This window comes from Ctenocephalides felis, unplaced genomic scaffold (genome assembly GCF_003426905.1).
Source record: "Ctenocephalides felis isolate EL2017-DRISC unplaced genomic scaffold, ASM342690v1 CF-g0.4_SCAFFOLD_03571, whole genome shotgun sequence".
NCBI classification, from domain to species: Eukaryota; Metazoa; Arthropoda; class Insecta; order Siphonaptera; family Pulicidae; genus Ctenocephalides; species Ctenocephalides felis.
The window spans coordinates 15,020,946-15,034,794 of NW_020539725.1; positions in this window are offsets into that span (position 1 = coordinate 15,020,946).

The window sequence follows — 13,849 nt, forward strand, 5'->3', positions numbered from 1 at the left end:
TTGATTAACACTCGTATTTAACGTAATTAAGATTCACTTAAGTATTTGTAGCTTCTTGTTGCAAGATGATCCTGAGTTATTATATAATTTCTAAATTAATTTTAACTAAATATATAATTTTGTTTCGTAAATTTCGTGATTATTAATCAAATTTTTTTCTTCATTGAGAAAGAATTATTTTTTTGGTATTATATTTTTGCTTGGTATTAGACAAAAGTGTGGTAGTTTATTAATTTCTCTTACATAATTTAGTTTAATTTTTAATAACTGAAATATTATTGTTAAAACACTTAGTTTTTATATATTATATATAATCTACCCACATGGTTTGGTTCGATCGACCGCCAAAGATGCTTCTCCATAGTCTGAATCGTATTCTTAAGGGTTGATTCCGCATCCCTTCGGAGGTGAAGAATAACAAATTCATTTGATATGCAAGCGGCATATGTTTTGTATGGATCGAAGTAACCATGTCCGACTTATAACATCGGTCATAACCTCAGCACGAGCACAGAATATGAGTGAGCAAAATTACGACGAGTTTACTACGAGCCTAGGGTTGGATGATACTTATGTATGACTTAGAAAAATACCATAATGCTACATTAAAAAAGCTAGGTATTCAAAATTTTATTAGCAAAACCAATCAAAAATTTAACCAAAAATGTCTTTTAATATAGGGTAGAGCGGGCTTAAAGGTCCGCGGGTAAAAAGATCCACCAAAGATCTCAAAGACAAGTGAAGTTAAGAATTTTTAAACAACAATATTTAAAAGTAGAGGCAGAATGATGTATAACCAGCCATAACCTTGATGTTGTAATGTATTGTTATTTTTAAGTTAGATTCAACAGTATTCTTATATAAACCCTAAAAAATTTTTACATGTATGTGGGGCTAAAAGGGACCAACAAAATCAATACCCTGGCAAAGGTGTAAACAATAAAAAATGATAAATAAAACTTAAATTAACAAAATTAAAAAGCAATTTAATGAAAGTTAAATTAAATAAATGGTTATTTCAAGTGTTGGTTCTGGTTCTCTGTTGATTAATATTTCTGACCAAATACTAGATCAAGCTAATATACATTTATACTTGTTTATCTTTGGTGATATCTCTGTAGAAAATATACACATAAAATTTATATTTTGCATTGGATAATGTAGCTATTATTAAGTAAAATCCCTTGAAATTTAAAAATAAGACATTAAATCTGTTTGCACCTTGGCTGTCTCATTTTATCTCGCCTATGGGGTGACAAATTTTTGAAAAACAATAAAAACTAATGCTTATGTTTAATTAGCTGGAAGTTTTATTGAACATAGTCAGATAGTTGTTTGATATGTGCTATTTGTTATAATTGGTTTGGTTTTTGCAATATAATTGTTCAGAGTCAAATTAGACCTTTGTGCCCCTCTTTTGTGTAAAATAAATTATACAAAGTGATCTACGTTTGTGTTGTCTACATAGAATGTATAAAAATATATTTAAGTAAAAAAATTGCAAGAATTTAATCAATGTAAAACAGAATATATATTTGTTATTGATCGATCAATCTTTATTAGAAAAATAGAACTTGAATTAATATATGAAATAAAATATTTTTACTTTTAATACATTTTAAGAATTATTATTATTATCTCATACCAGCCATCTCAAAACGGATTTTGAGTTACAATAAAACGTATAAATTGCACGTAATTTAAGTCAATCTTCAAAACTGCATCGTATTTATTTATAAAAAAAATCTAAAAGAATACAATTAACTAGAATTAGATTTTTTTTGTCAAAGCGATGCACAAAATAGCCTTTAGCTTCAACACATAAACTCTATAAAAAATTTAAAATATGTCGATAATTATTTATGCAAGAAATAGAAAAATTGCAAGAGTATAAATAGAACATTCTTTATCTACAAGCAATTAATTTATGATAGCTATAACTATTATGCATCATGTAAGTCAACATTGAAAAAAGATCAACAGAAATAAAAAAAAAAATCAAATAAAGCAATAAAATTATTTTTTCACATTTATTTTAAAATCCGAACACCAGCGTGAGTAATTCACCCTGTAATCTATGTACCGTTTCAAATTTACTAGAAAATTTTGACAGCCTTATAAATTTTTAGCACCCCTGATATGCGGAACTCTATATGCGAAAACGATGCAGTTTACACGCACGGCTCTGATTTGTCGATTTGATGGCTTCAGTTTCGATATGTAATAAAAATAATATATAACGATCATATCGTTTTGTGACGATCGCAAATAAAAATGACGACAAATCCCTTGAAAATCGTAAATTAGATCATGGACGAAAATATGTCGAGGATAGCACTTTAGATTTGTGTTGTTTGCATTATTCAACAGAGTCAAAAAGCTCAATAAATAAATATTTTGGAGACCAGAAAATGCTAGTTGTAGGCTAAAATTAAAATATCGATGGTTGCCCAACTAGAAAAAAATTAGTATGTGATACTGTTCTACTTTCTTCTCAATGAAATTGGTTCTTTCGCGATTATCATGTGAGAGTATGTTTTTTCCAATTTAGTTTTTACTGCTGAATACAAATCTAAATTCTAAATTAAAGTCAAATGGAGAGTCAAAAAATTGAATTACAAAATCGCCGATCTAGTAATTGCTCTGCATAAGAATTAAAATTTTGTAATTTTTATAGTTACCTTTTATTTTAAACGACTATTGGGTTTCAATTAAATGATCAATTAAGTTATTATTTGTAGATCGAAGAGGTTTTTAATTTAATTTTTAAGCAATTTTTTGTCATTTGACCCAAATTTTGACTTTAGATTCGTCTTCAGCGGTAAAAAATTCATTAGAAAACATATGCCACACACATCAAATACATACAACTTATTTTATTTTGTGGGCCTATGTTATCAATGCAAAGTAGATTATTATAAGTGTCAAATATTAGCAGATCTATAAGCTCAAATATGAAATTGGGGTTCTATAAGCTGTTGTCATTAATTACTTACTAACTGCGTAGCTTTTATTATAGATGGCAATCCAAACAGTTGCCCAATCACCATGTGATAAATTTGCTTATTACTATATCTGTAATAGTGATGACTTATTATTAATGTAGCAATGCCGAGTGAAATTTATTTTCACTTAGAAAGATATTGCTATCTATATTATCCGATGTCGCTACTGCTTGACATCAGGCTGCTCAAAGCGGTATCGAACCCTCTAATTGTTCTGACGGCTTACCCGCAAACAATCTCATGTATAATACATAATAATAATTTCTGAAGTTTTTGCAATATGTAGAGGGATTGTAATTGTATCTAGAGAAATAATAAAATTATCAGTGTACCGATTTTAAATTATACTTTAGAAAGTCATAAAAAACTACAATTGAAAGAAAAATGATATCTTCTAGCTCCTAAAGTATTAGGCGGTTTTGATTTCATTTGGAATTTTTAATACATTTATTTTGATTAACAATCATAAACTGCTTCACTAATGCTAATCATAAACTGACTCATCGATTTCATCTTCAAATATTAAAATATTAGCTAATATATGAGCCGGTACCAAAACCCAAATCATTTTTTTTATTTTTTCTTCTGTATCTCCGGAATCGCTGGACCTGCCTTTACCAAAAATTTTACGAATTCTTCATTTCATCAATACAAGTGAAATGTTTTTTGAATCATTTTAATCGAGTACTCCGTTCTCTCAAAAACTAAATTACCGTTTTTGGCACATTTTGCCCCGTATATTTAAAACGGCTGGACCTGTCTTCACCAAAAATTAATCAGTAAGTCTTCTCATCAATAGGAATCGAATGTTTTTTGAATCATTCAAATCCGTTGATTCGTGCGCCCAAAATCGTGGACGAAATTGTATCCAAACATACACACACATCCATTTATTCTAAGGTATGCCAAAACGTTCAGAAACCTTTGAAACGTAAAGATATGCAAAAATTTTCATTTTCGATTTTTTGCGATTACTATAACTTACTCTACGGGAAGTTAATAGAGAAGAGAATGGAGCTTTTGGATAACAGAAAATGTAATGAAAAATATTATATAATAAGATATATAATTAATTTAAAAGAAACCCTGTATAAAAATTAGAAGCTTCGCAAACTCCAAATGGCCTCGAAATAGATTAAGTTAACTGCGCCTAAAAATAAGTTAAATTTACATGCCAACGTTGGCTTCAAAGGTTACCCACCATGACACATATAACAGTAAAACGTATTCCTCCATCAAATGCCGTCGGGCGAATTTCTGATGTAAGTGAGTTAGTAGTCTGCAAATAGAAGTTACTGCTAACTAGGGTTTCGTGGCTAACTGCCCCGTTCGAGTTCGCTCAAGATAGATATTAGGAGCGGTCAAACAGCGCTAGATAAATACAATGGATCGTAATTGGTTAAGTGCGATGGAATCGAGGGTCGTTCGCTCACCGAGACCGGACCTCACTTAATCAGAACTGGCTGGGAAGTGGAAGGCTTCGCTGGGACTGGGACTGGGGTTGGGGCACCCTATGTCTGATCGTCATTGTGTTTGTCATCGCAGAATATGAGGATGCTAAAATTTGCATTATTGGTTCTCAAACTTTATCAGATAGTGAAATTTGTTTATATATGAGGAGTTAGTAATCGGAGTGAACCATTCCAAATATACCAGAATGCCCATAAATCATGTCGAAAAATTTGTTATTTGTTCAAATATATTTATGTTGTCTCCAATGAGTTGCATATTACTTATCATTTATATTTACATTATTAACTTTTCGTAGGGCAAGTTGTAGTAATCGCAAAAAATCGAAAATGAAAATTTTTATATATCTTTGCATTTCAAAGGTTTCTGAACATTTTGGCATACCTTAGCAAAAATTGATGTATGTATGTATGTGTGTATGTGTGCGTGTATGCGGATACAAATTTTCATCAATGATTTGAGGAACACGGGTCAACCAATTTGAGTACTTCAAAAAATATTCGGTTAGTATTGATGAGGATACGTGCTGGTTAGTTTTTGACAAAGGCTGGTCTAGCCGTTTCGAAGATACGGGGTAAAAAGTGCCAAAAATAATAACTTAGTTTTTGAGAGAACGAAACGTCCGGGACCAAAAATTAAATTTGATTAATTAAAAAAAAATTATTTGTCTTGACGTAAGGAAGTACTGATCAAATTTTTGAGAAGGCAGATCTAGCGGTTTCAAAGATCCAATAATAAAAAGTGAAAAAAATCCCATTTGGCTGTCAAAAATGATCATTAGACATGTGCACATCAAATGATCATGGTGATTTTATAGAGATTTTAATAATAAATATACGTTTTGTTTACATTTCTATTTATTCTGTCCATTCTACTACACTGGATTTTGAATCCATGAAACAACTTTAAAGCCAGAGCAGATATTTTGCTGTCAATTGAAGACATATATAAGGCTTTTTTCAGGTCCTGGCAACATTGTTTTGTAAAAAAGTCATCTTATCGGGATTCCAGATAACCAATTTGTCGGATAAATTTTATAATATAAATTTTAAAATATGTTTAAAAATAATCTCATTTCTTGTCTCTTTGTTAAAAGCCTCTGTGTGTTAGGCTTCTCTCATATAGAACATAAAGTAATAGTTGGTGTTGTGTATCATATAATCATACTAAAAATTTTGAAAATTTGTTGTGGAATGTCTTCGCATTATATTGAAGCTATTACAATCGCGTGAAATTAGAAACTAAAGCCCAAATTACGCTTTGACTAATATAGTTGTAATGTAAGTAAATACAGGGAGAAATCGCTAAATATTCATTCAGTTCAACATTTATGTTAAACTTCAAAAGCTCGTTAAAATATATGTTAAATTTTTAGTATTTGATATCATGACAACACTTTTAATTTATTAGAACTTGATCAAAAACAATTCCTATTCATTCTAATTATTTAATGAAAATTTACTTGTTAATGATATGACTAGTAGGGGCACTAGGTACAGTTGTGCCACTTTTTTTGTTTAGCTATAATTTTGTTAAGTGAATTAAATGATAATTTGAACATTTGTCTACGTAGAAATACTGAAATGCTGTCTTTAAATACAACCTATTACTCATAAATTCAAATCATACAAAAAAAGGCCAGTGGCACAACCGTCCACATCCGAAGGACGGTTGTGACAGCAATTGGGGTCAGTAGTGAAAGCAATAAAAATAGATGTAAAATAATAGGTATATACATTAGAATGGTCACTTTTATTAACTTTAATAAAAATAATATGTAACACAAAACAACATAAACCTTTAAATAAAGCTTATGAATAAAATATATCAATTTATAAAAATTATGTTTTTAAACAAAGTTAACGAGAATTCTCTGTGAAATCTTTTTTTTTCTTATATTGAATTTCCTTTTTTCTTTCTCTTTTGTATTTTGTCTTGTTTAAGTTAGATTTGTTTTATCTGTTTAACCTTCACTCTAAAGGACAAGAAATACATGTCACAACCATCCACTAAATTACTATTTGTACCCTATGCACATTTGTACCCTATGCACAATTTTGAAAAATAAATCATAGTTAAAACTGAGCTAAATTATCTAAGCAAAAATTAATTGCTGGTAAATAACTACTAATGTTCAACTTACTGCAAAATAACAAAAAAAGTAATCTATGTGTATGCAAGTAACAGTTGTAATTAAAAAAATTCTAACATGAAATATTACTTGCAGCAATTCGGTCTACAGATCATGTTAATGTAAGGCTGAAAGCAATAATGTGAAATTGGTGGTTAAATCATACTTCATGTTTCTTCCTCTGGACCTTATCTCAAAATCAGTATAATTTAGCTGTTATGACGACTGTCACTACCGTACTCCGGCACAACCGTACCCAGGCTCTCCTACGTTTTACTAGATTTGTGGTTATAAGTTTGTTTAATTCAAACATCGCATTATTACTACATCAAAACTAATCTCACCCAGTCACTTCACTTAAAATTAGGAACGGTCAAATGGAGCGGTCAAAGATAACTCCTATAACGAGTTTTCGGCCACTTCATTTCGTGGCCAACCTAGGACTTAACTTAATCAATGCTGTGATTATATCTTCCAGCTCGTTCCTCAAGGGAAGAACATCAAGTGAATGTGCACGTTCCAGAGATTTCATTAGGGTCAGTTAGTGAGATAAGGTTCAAGGACGGACGAACGGACGATGTGGACGGTCTAAATCGATTAGTATGCGAATTGTGAAACGGTTGAAGACACAGGATATTGCTTTAAGGGTAATTTTGCGGAGTTTATATAGAGTTGTCACAAAGGTAACTGGAAGGTCATTTTAGGAACGGTCGGAAGTCAGAATACGTCGAAGTTTATTATGAGAATGAAATGTGCTTGAGGCATTTGTTGGTTTTAAAAGTTGCCGTGGCTTAGTCATAAAAGTTAGTTGGCCTTTGCAACCACGGATTTCAGGTTCGATACCATCTCGGTAAGCTTGATATCAAACACCCGAAATATCGGTTTTAACTTAAAAATATAGATCTAAAAAGCATGTTTTTGAGTAAAAATTGTTTGTATCAAATTAAAAATGTATCATAAGTATTCATAGTTCAGAAATTTTAATAAAACGTCGAAATATAGATAGGCTATCCATTGGGTTGTCTTCTAAAAAGATATGGTTAAGAAAAAATAAATTCTTGGATATATTGGAGATATAACCAAAACAGATAACTAGTTGGTATTGGTATTTAGCCTTGAGGCAAGTTACATGAACTTCTCGATATGTGTAAATAATCGACTTTATCAATAATAAACAAATTAATTTATGAGTGATTAGAAGTATTCCGAGTGGATTTATTACACATCATTGAAAACGAACGAACACGTTAACTCGGAGTATTTTCTAGAAGCAAATTTTCGATTTTTATATTTGAACCAGTTTTCGTAGGACTTTAATGGTTTATTAATACCAAGTACTCTAACGTTATAGCAAGTAAATCGTCTAATTTTAATTTTAACAAACGTCAATAAAACTACTCATTTTCTCAAACTTTGATGATTTTTTAAAATTAAACTACTTGTCGTAAGGCCGTAATATTTCAGTAAGTTCTATAAGACCATGATACATAGAATGGCTTTTAAATTTCTGAAATTGGTTCAGGCGTTTTTGAGCAAACGTCGATGAAAAGTCTAATTTTGATAAATACCAAAAAAACGGTATCAATTTTTGCAAACTTTGACGAATTTTTAAAGCTAAACGAGTTGTCGTAGGGCGGTAATATTTTAGTATGATCTATATCCTAGAAGACTATGATATCTACTGTCAAAAAAAAAATAATAAAAATCGTCTAAATTTTTTTTAAAACTTTATTGCAAGAAAACGGCTCGGCCGATCTTTACCAAAAACTAATCAGCACGATTCCCATCCAATATCTTTCGAACGGTTTTTGAATTTTCAAAATCGATTTAGAATTGCAAGCTAAAAAGTGGACGAAAAGTTTTTAATTTTTCTACGATTTACAAAGAAACGGCTTGGATGATCGTCGCGGAAAGTTGATAAACGCTAGTCCTTAACGAGATACATCGAATGGCTTTTAAATTTTTGAAATCGGTCCAGCCGTTTTTGAGAAAACGTCGATTTACGGCAAAAAATCTGTGCGTGCACACGCACACACACACACATACATACTTTTCCCAAATTTTATCTCATTCGATTCAGAATGGTTTGAAACGTCGAGAAAACATAAAATTAGCGAATCGAAATTTTTGTGAAAACATAAATTTCTCCTTCGGGAAGTTAAAAAAGTTTTCACAAGTTATGTTTGAGTAGGATGTAGCTAAAACTAGGTGCATGGCATCGTGCCTTATGGTAAATTACTGGAACTTCCTGTACGGTAATTTGAAATTTCTAAAAGATTTAAAATTTGTTGAATTTTTTTATATTTTTCAACTTTTTTGATAAAGTGGAGATTATTCGAAAAACTTGAGTTTTTTAAAGTAATCGCGCTGCGCACCTGTAAAAATAAAATATCGAAGCGCGTAAATTGGTACAGAATCCATAGAAATGCAAACAAAATTTGTACTTATTAAAATCTCTATAAAATATTTGATAATTTTATGTGCATATGTCTTGTGATTGTATTTGACCGTCAAATGGCATTTTTCTGGATGTATTGGATCTACGACCGCAGGACCGCTGAACCTGCCTTTTCAAAAAATTATTCAATTTTTTATTTTATTAATACAAGTAAATTGATTTTTGAACATTCAAATCAGAAGGTATTGCCAGTTTTTGCACTTTTTGCTCCGTATGTTCTAAACGACTAGACCTACATTTTTTAAAAACAATCAGCATGTCTCTCTGTACATAGGAATGGAATTTTTTTGAATACTTCAAATCATTAATCATGTCATTTACAATTACACAAAATAAAATTGTTTATTTTATCATAATAATTATTATAATATAGATATGCTTTCCTTCAATTTCCTATTTACTATGCTCTGTCTGCATTTACATAAATTCATAAATGATAAGTTATTGAAAAAAATACTATAAGCACCTGCATGATATCAATCAGTTTTATAATAATGAATAATTCAATTAATACAAATATTATTTATAAAACGTTCCACTTTGCACCTTCAAAGTAGAATCTTATTGATGGCTTAAGATGTTTGAATTACCTTCGAATTCCAACAAACTTTCTCGGAGCTCAAAGCGTATAGAATTTCAGTGCTATCTTTTGTTTGACATAGAGTACCCGATGAACATTTGCATATCTGTTACATGACGCTACTTAAGAATTAATTCGAGAGGTCAGCCGACCCGCCTCACAAAATGGGCCGCCTCTAATCTTGTTTGCGTCTATAGTTATATTTGGAACATCTAGGGATGAAAGATGTTGAATGTAGATTTCGATATTCGATTATAATATGCAATTTCAATTCAGTTTTTTTAATTTATAACAAAATACTGTGAAAGAAAAAATCAGAAAATTCTCTTCAAATTTCAAGAGAAGAATCATCACCCCACCTAACGAAGCAGCTGTAAAAATATATAATACAACCCACCTTTTCAAGCTTAAAAAGACCAAACTCTTAATTATTATTAAGTTAGATCGATTATTAAGTTAGATAATATTTAGTGTTAAGTTTATTTTGTGAAATTTTGTAGTTAGAATTAATATATAAACCATGTGCAACTTGTATAACAAAATTGCAATAACTTCTTCACCAACTTTCATCGTTATAACAAAATTACAAAGCAATTGCTTTGTCGAAATAAGCAGAAAGTTTTTTGAATCGTTCAAATAGGATGCATAGCACAAAATCTGCCATTTTATGTTCAATTAGCTCGGTATTTCCAAAACGTCTGCACCTGCCTTTGCTAAACACTAATCAGCACATCTTCCTATCAATAGGAATCTAATGTTATTTGAACCATTCAAATCGGTTGATCCGTGCGCCCGAAAACGTGGACAAAATAATGCAGACATATAAAATACACACACACGTCCATTTTTTCTGAGGTTTGCCAATATGTTCAGAAACCTTTTTCAATAGTATAAATTTTATAAAATCTAAATGTCTAATAAGGGTAGCCTTTTAAATGCCATTTTAATTAAGACATTACTATATGTCTGATAAAATAATTTTAATATTTCTTAGAGCATTCAATGATGTCTTAATAACAATTCCTTACACAGTTTGTATTTAAAAAAAAAACAATTTTTGAATCAACAAATCCTGAAAGAAAAGTTTATGTTCTCTTCTAATAAGATCTCAATTTGGTAAATGTATGTTCAGTGGCGGATCCAGCTTCGGCGTCAGGGGGGGGTCATAATTGAAAATTTTTTATAGTCCTCTATATATATATATATATATATATATATATATATATATATATATATATATATATATAAGATAGAGCGGGGCTTTGCGGGTAAAAAGGTCCACCACCTTTGTTGTTAAGGATTTCTTAACAACAATATTTGAAAGTGGAAGGAAAAATGTACAACTAGCCATCACCCTGATTCTTACGACGTTAAAAGAAGCATTTTTACAAGAGATAAATTAAATAAATATTTATTTCAACTTTGCTGGTGAATATTTTGGACAAAATATCAAATTAAGGTTATATATAGAGTTATCTCTGTAAAAATGTATCTATAAAATTCATATTTTTCATTGGTTGAATAATGTAGCTAAACCCCTTTAAAATTAAAAATAGTAAATTGGATTGTTTGTCCTCTCGCCGTCAGATTTTACTCCGTCTATGGGGTAAAAAAGACCAAGGGACAAATTTTTAAAAAACAGAAAAAAACACATTTTTACAGTGATGAATTAGCTGGAAGTTGGACTAAAACATAGTCAGATGCTTTTTATTTGATGTGTCCTATTGGTTGTTGTGTTTTTTGTTTAGTTTTCATAATATAATTGCTCAAAGTTAAATTGGACCCGCGTAACCTTTATATGTGTATTTTTTTAAAAATAATCTGCGTCTTTGACGTGAGTCAAATTTTGACCTTTCCTTGACGTTTTCTCGTCTGAACCGATGTTAAAATTTAAAAACTATAAAATGAAACTGGATAAGCGCTTGCGTTGATTAGTTTTTTGAGAAAATTGGTCGATCCGAAAAGTGCTAAAATTATCGTCCATGTTTTTGTCAAAAATTCTTAGCCGTTTTTGCTCAAACTATTCGATTGATATCATTTGGAAATAAATGGTTTCTGGCGAAGATCGGTCAAGTCGTTTCTTTTTCATAATAGGTTGTCATTTTTTTGCGATTTAAGTGAAACTTTACATGGCGATAGAGTTTCTGCTCTAAATGAACGTACTAAACTAGGCCTGCGACAAGTGGTTTACTTATGATAATTAAAGTTTTGGATTGTTTTCCATCAATGTGTATTATTCAAACCATTTTTCAAAAATCACTACTATATTTGAAAAAAATTGCAATAGTTTCTCACTTCAAAATGGTTTACAGCGATGGACAAAACGTGGACAAAAAAATGCGGACATACAAAATACACACACACACATATCAATTTTTTCTGAGGTATGCCAAAGTATTCAGATATCTTCAAAACGTCGAGAAATGCAAAAAAATTCATTCAAATCTAAAATGATTTTTTGCATTTCTCGACGTTTTGAAGATATCTGAACACTTTGGCATACCTCAGAAAAAATAGATGTGCGTGTGTGTGTGTTTTGTATGTCCGCATTTTTTTGTCCACGTTTTAGGGCGCACATATCAACCGATTTGAATGGTTCAAAAAACAATCGATTCCTATTGATAGGAAGATGAGCTGAATGTCCAGCAGTTACGGAGATAAAGAGCAAAGAGTGCAGAAAATAGAAATCGAGGTTTTGAGAGAACGGAGCATCCGATTTGAATGACATAAAAAACATCCAATTTGTAATGATTGGGAGAAGATATGATTAGTTTTTGGCAAAGGCAGGTCCAGCCATTTCGAAGATACAGAGACAAATGTGCAAAAAATGGTAGTTTTTGAAAGAACTGAGCGACCGATTTGAATGATTCAAAAAACTTTCTGCTTGTTTTGACAAAATAATTGCCTTTGAAAAAAAATTGTTTCAATTTTTTTATTTCAATTTTTTTTATATATCGAAAATAATTCAGATTTTAATTTTAATTCTGACTTAAGTTTAAAACTTATATACTTTAAATAAATGGTTTTAACTTTGCAATTTAGTTTATATAATTTTTATAAATATTGGACATTGTTACAGTATTTTTAACAATCTATTTGAAAACATTTAATATTCCTCGAACATTTCGTTACGGTGCGGGTAGTTTCAGCAATTTGCCTTAAGGCACGATGCCATACACCACTATTTTATATGTTGATTAAGTCGTCTATTAATAGGATTACTGAAAGTTCATGCATAAAGGCCACTCACAATCAGTTTATTTTTTTGATTTTTGAATGAATTTTTTTTCCTAAACTGTAATAAAACATATATTCGCAATACGATTAGAAAATCCTTAAATTTTAGGGTTTTTGATTCCGCCATTCGTCTACAATCAGTTAAATATTCGAGTTGTGAAATATGTTTGGTAACAAAATACATAAATAAGATCATTATGAAGTAATTTTGTTGTTGAATTAGTGTTTTATCTAAGTCCTAAAACAGGCTCAGGGGGGGGGTCATGACCCCCGTGACCCCCCCCCCTAGATCCGCCACTGTGTATGTTTGTTTGATGTTTTACTTTTAAGACTTTCTGAATAGTTGCGCACAATAGTGTATGTATAAATTTTGTCTTTATTTGGCATACTATCGAAAACGGTCGAACGTTTTAAAAAAATTAAAGATTACACGATGAAGTTTCTCAATGGATGGAAATGACCATCGGTCAAGCTGTTTCCTCACAATATACCATCGTAAATCTTTTAACAATTATCTTTTAATTTAGATATGAAAAGTGTAGAAAGTCAAAGTATTTATAATAACAAGAAAAGGAAGTACTAGCCACCCAAGTCAAAAATATTTACAATCTGAAAAGTGAAATTTAATGTTTGATCATGATAATGTTTTTTTTTTTGGAATTGACTTTATACTAGAAAAACTTGTCCAGAATGTAATTATACTAGTAATAGTTTATATAAAACAACATCGAAATCGATACAACGTCTCATTACAAGACGTGCTTGGCATGCTGAACCCTTTCAGTTGGCTTTTACCTTTACTTTGCTTTGTTTGTTTGGTGTGCATACTTTCCACCATGTTTACGATAAAACGTCTAAAACCTTAATTATAAATGTTACGTGATTAACTAAAGTCTTACTCCACTTTCTTAGAAGTACTATGAAATTTATGAGAAAGTATCAATAAACTTGTGTATAAAAAAGTTAAT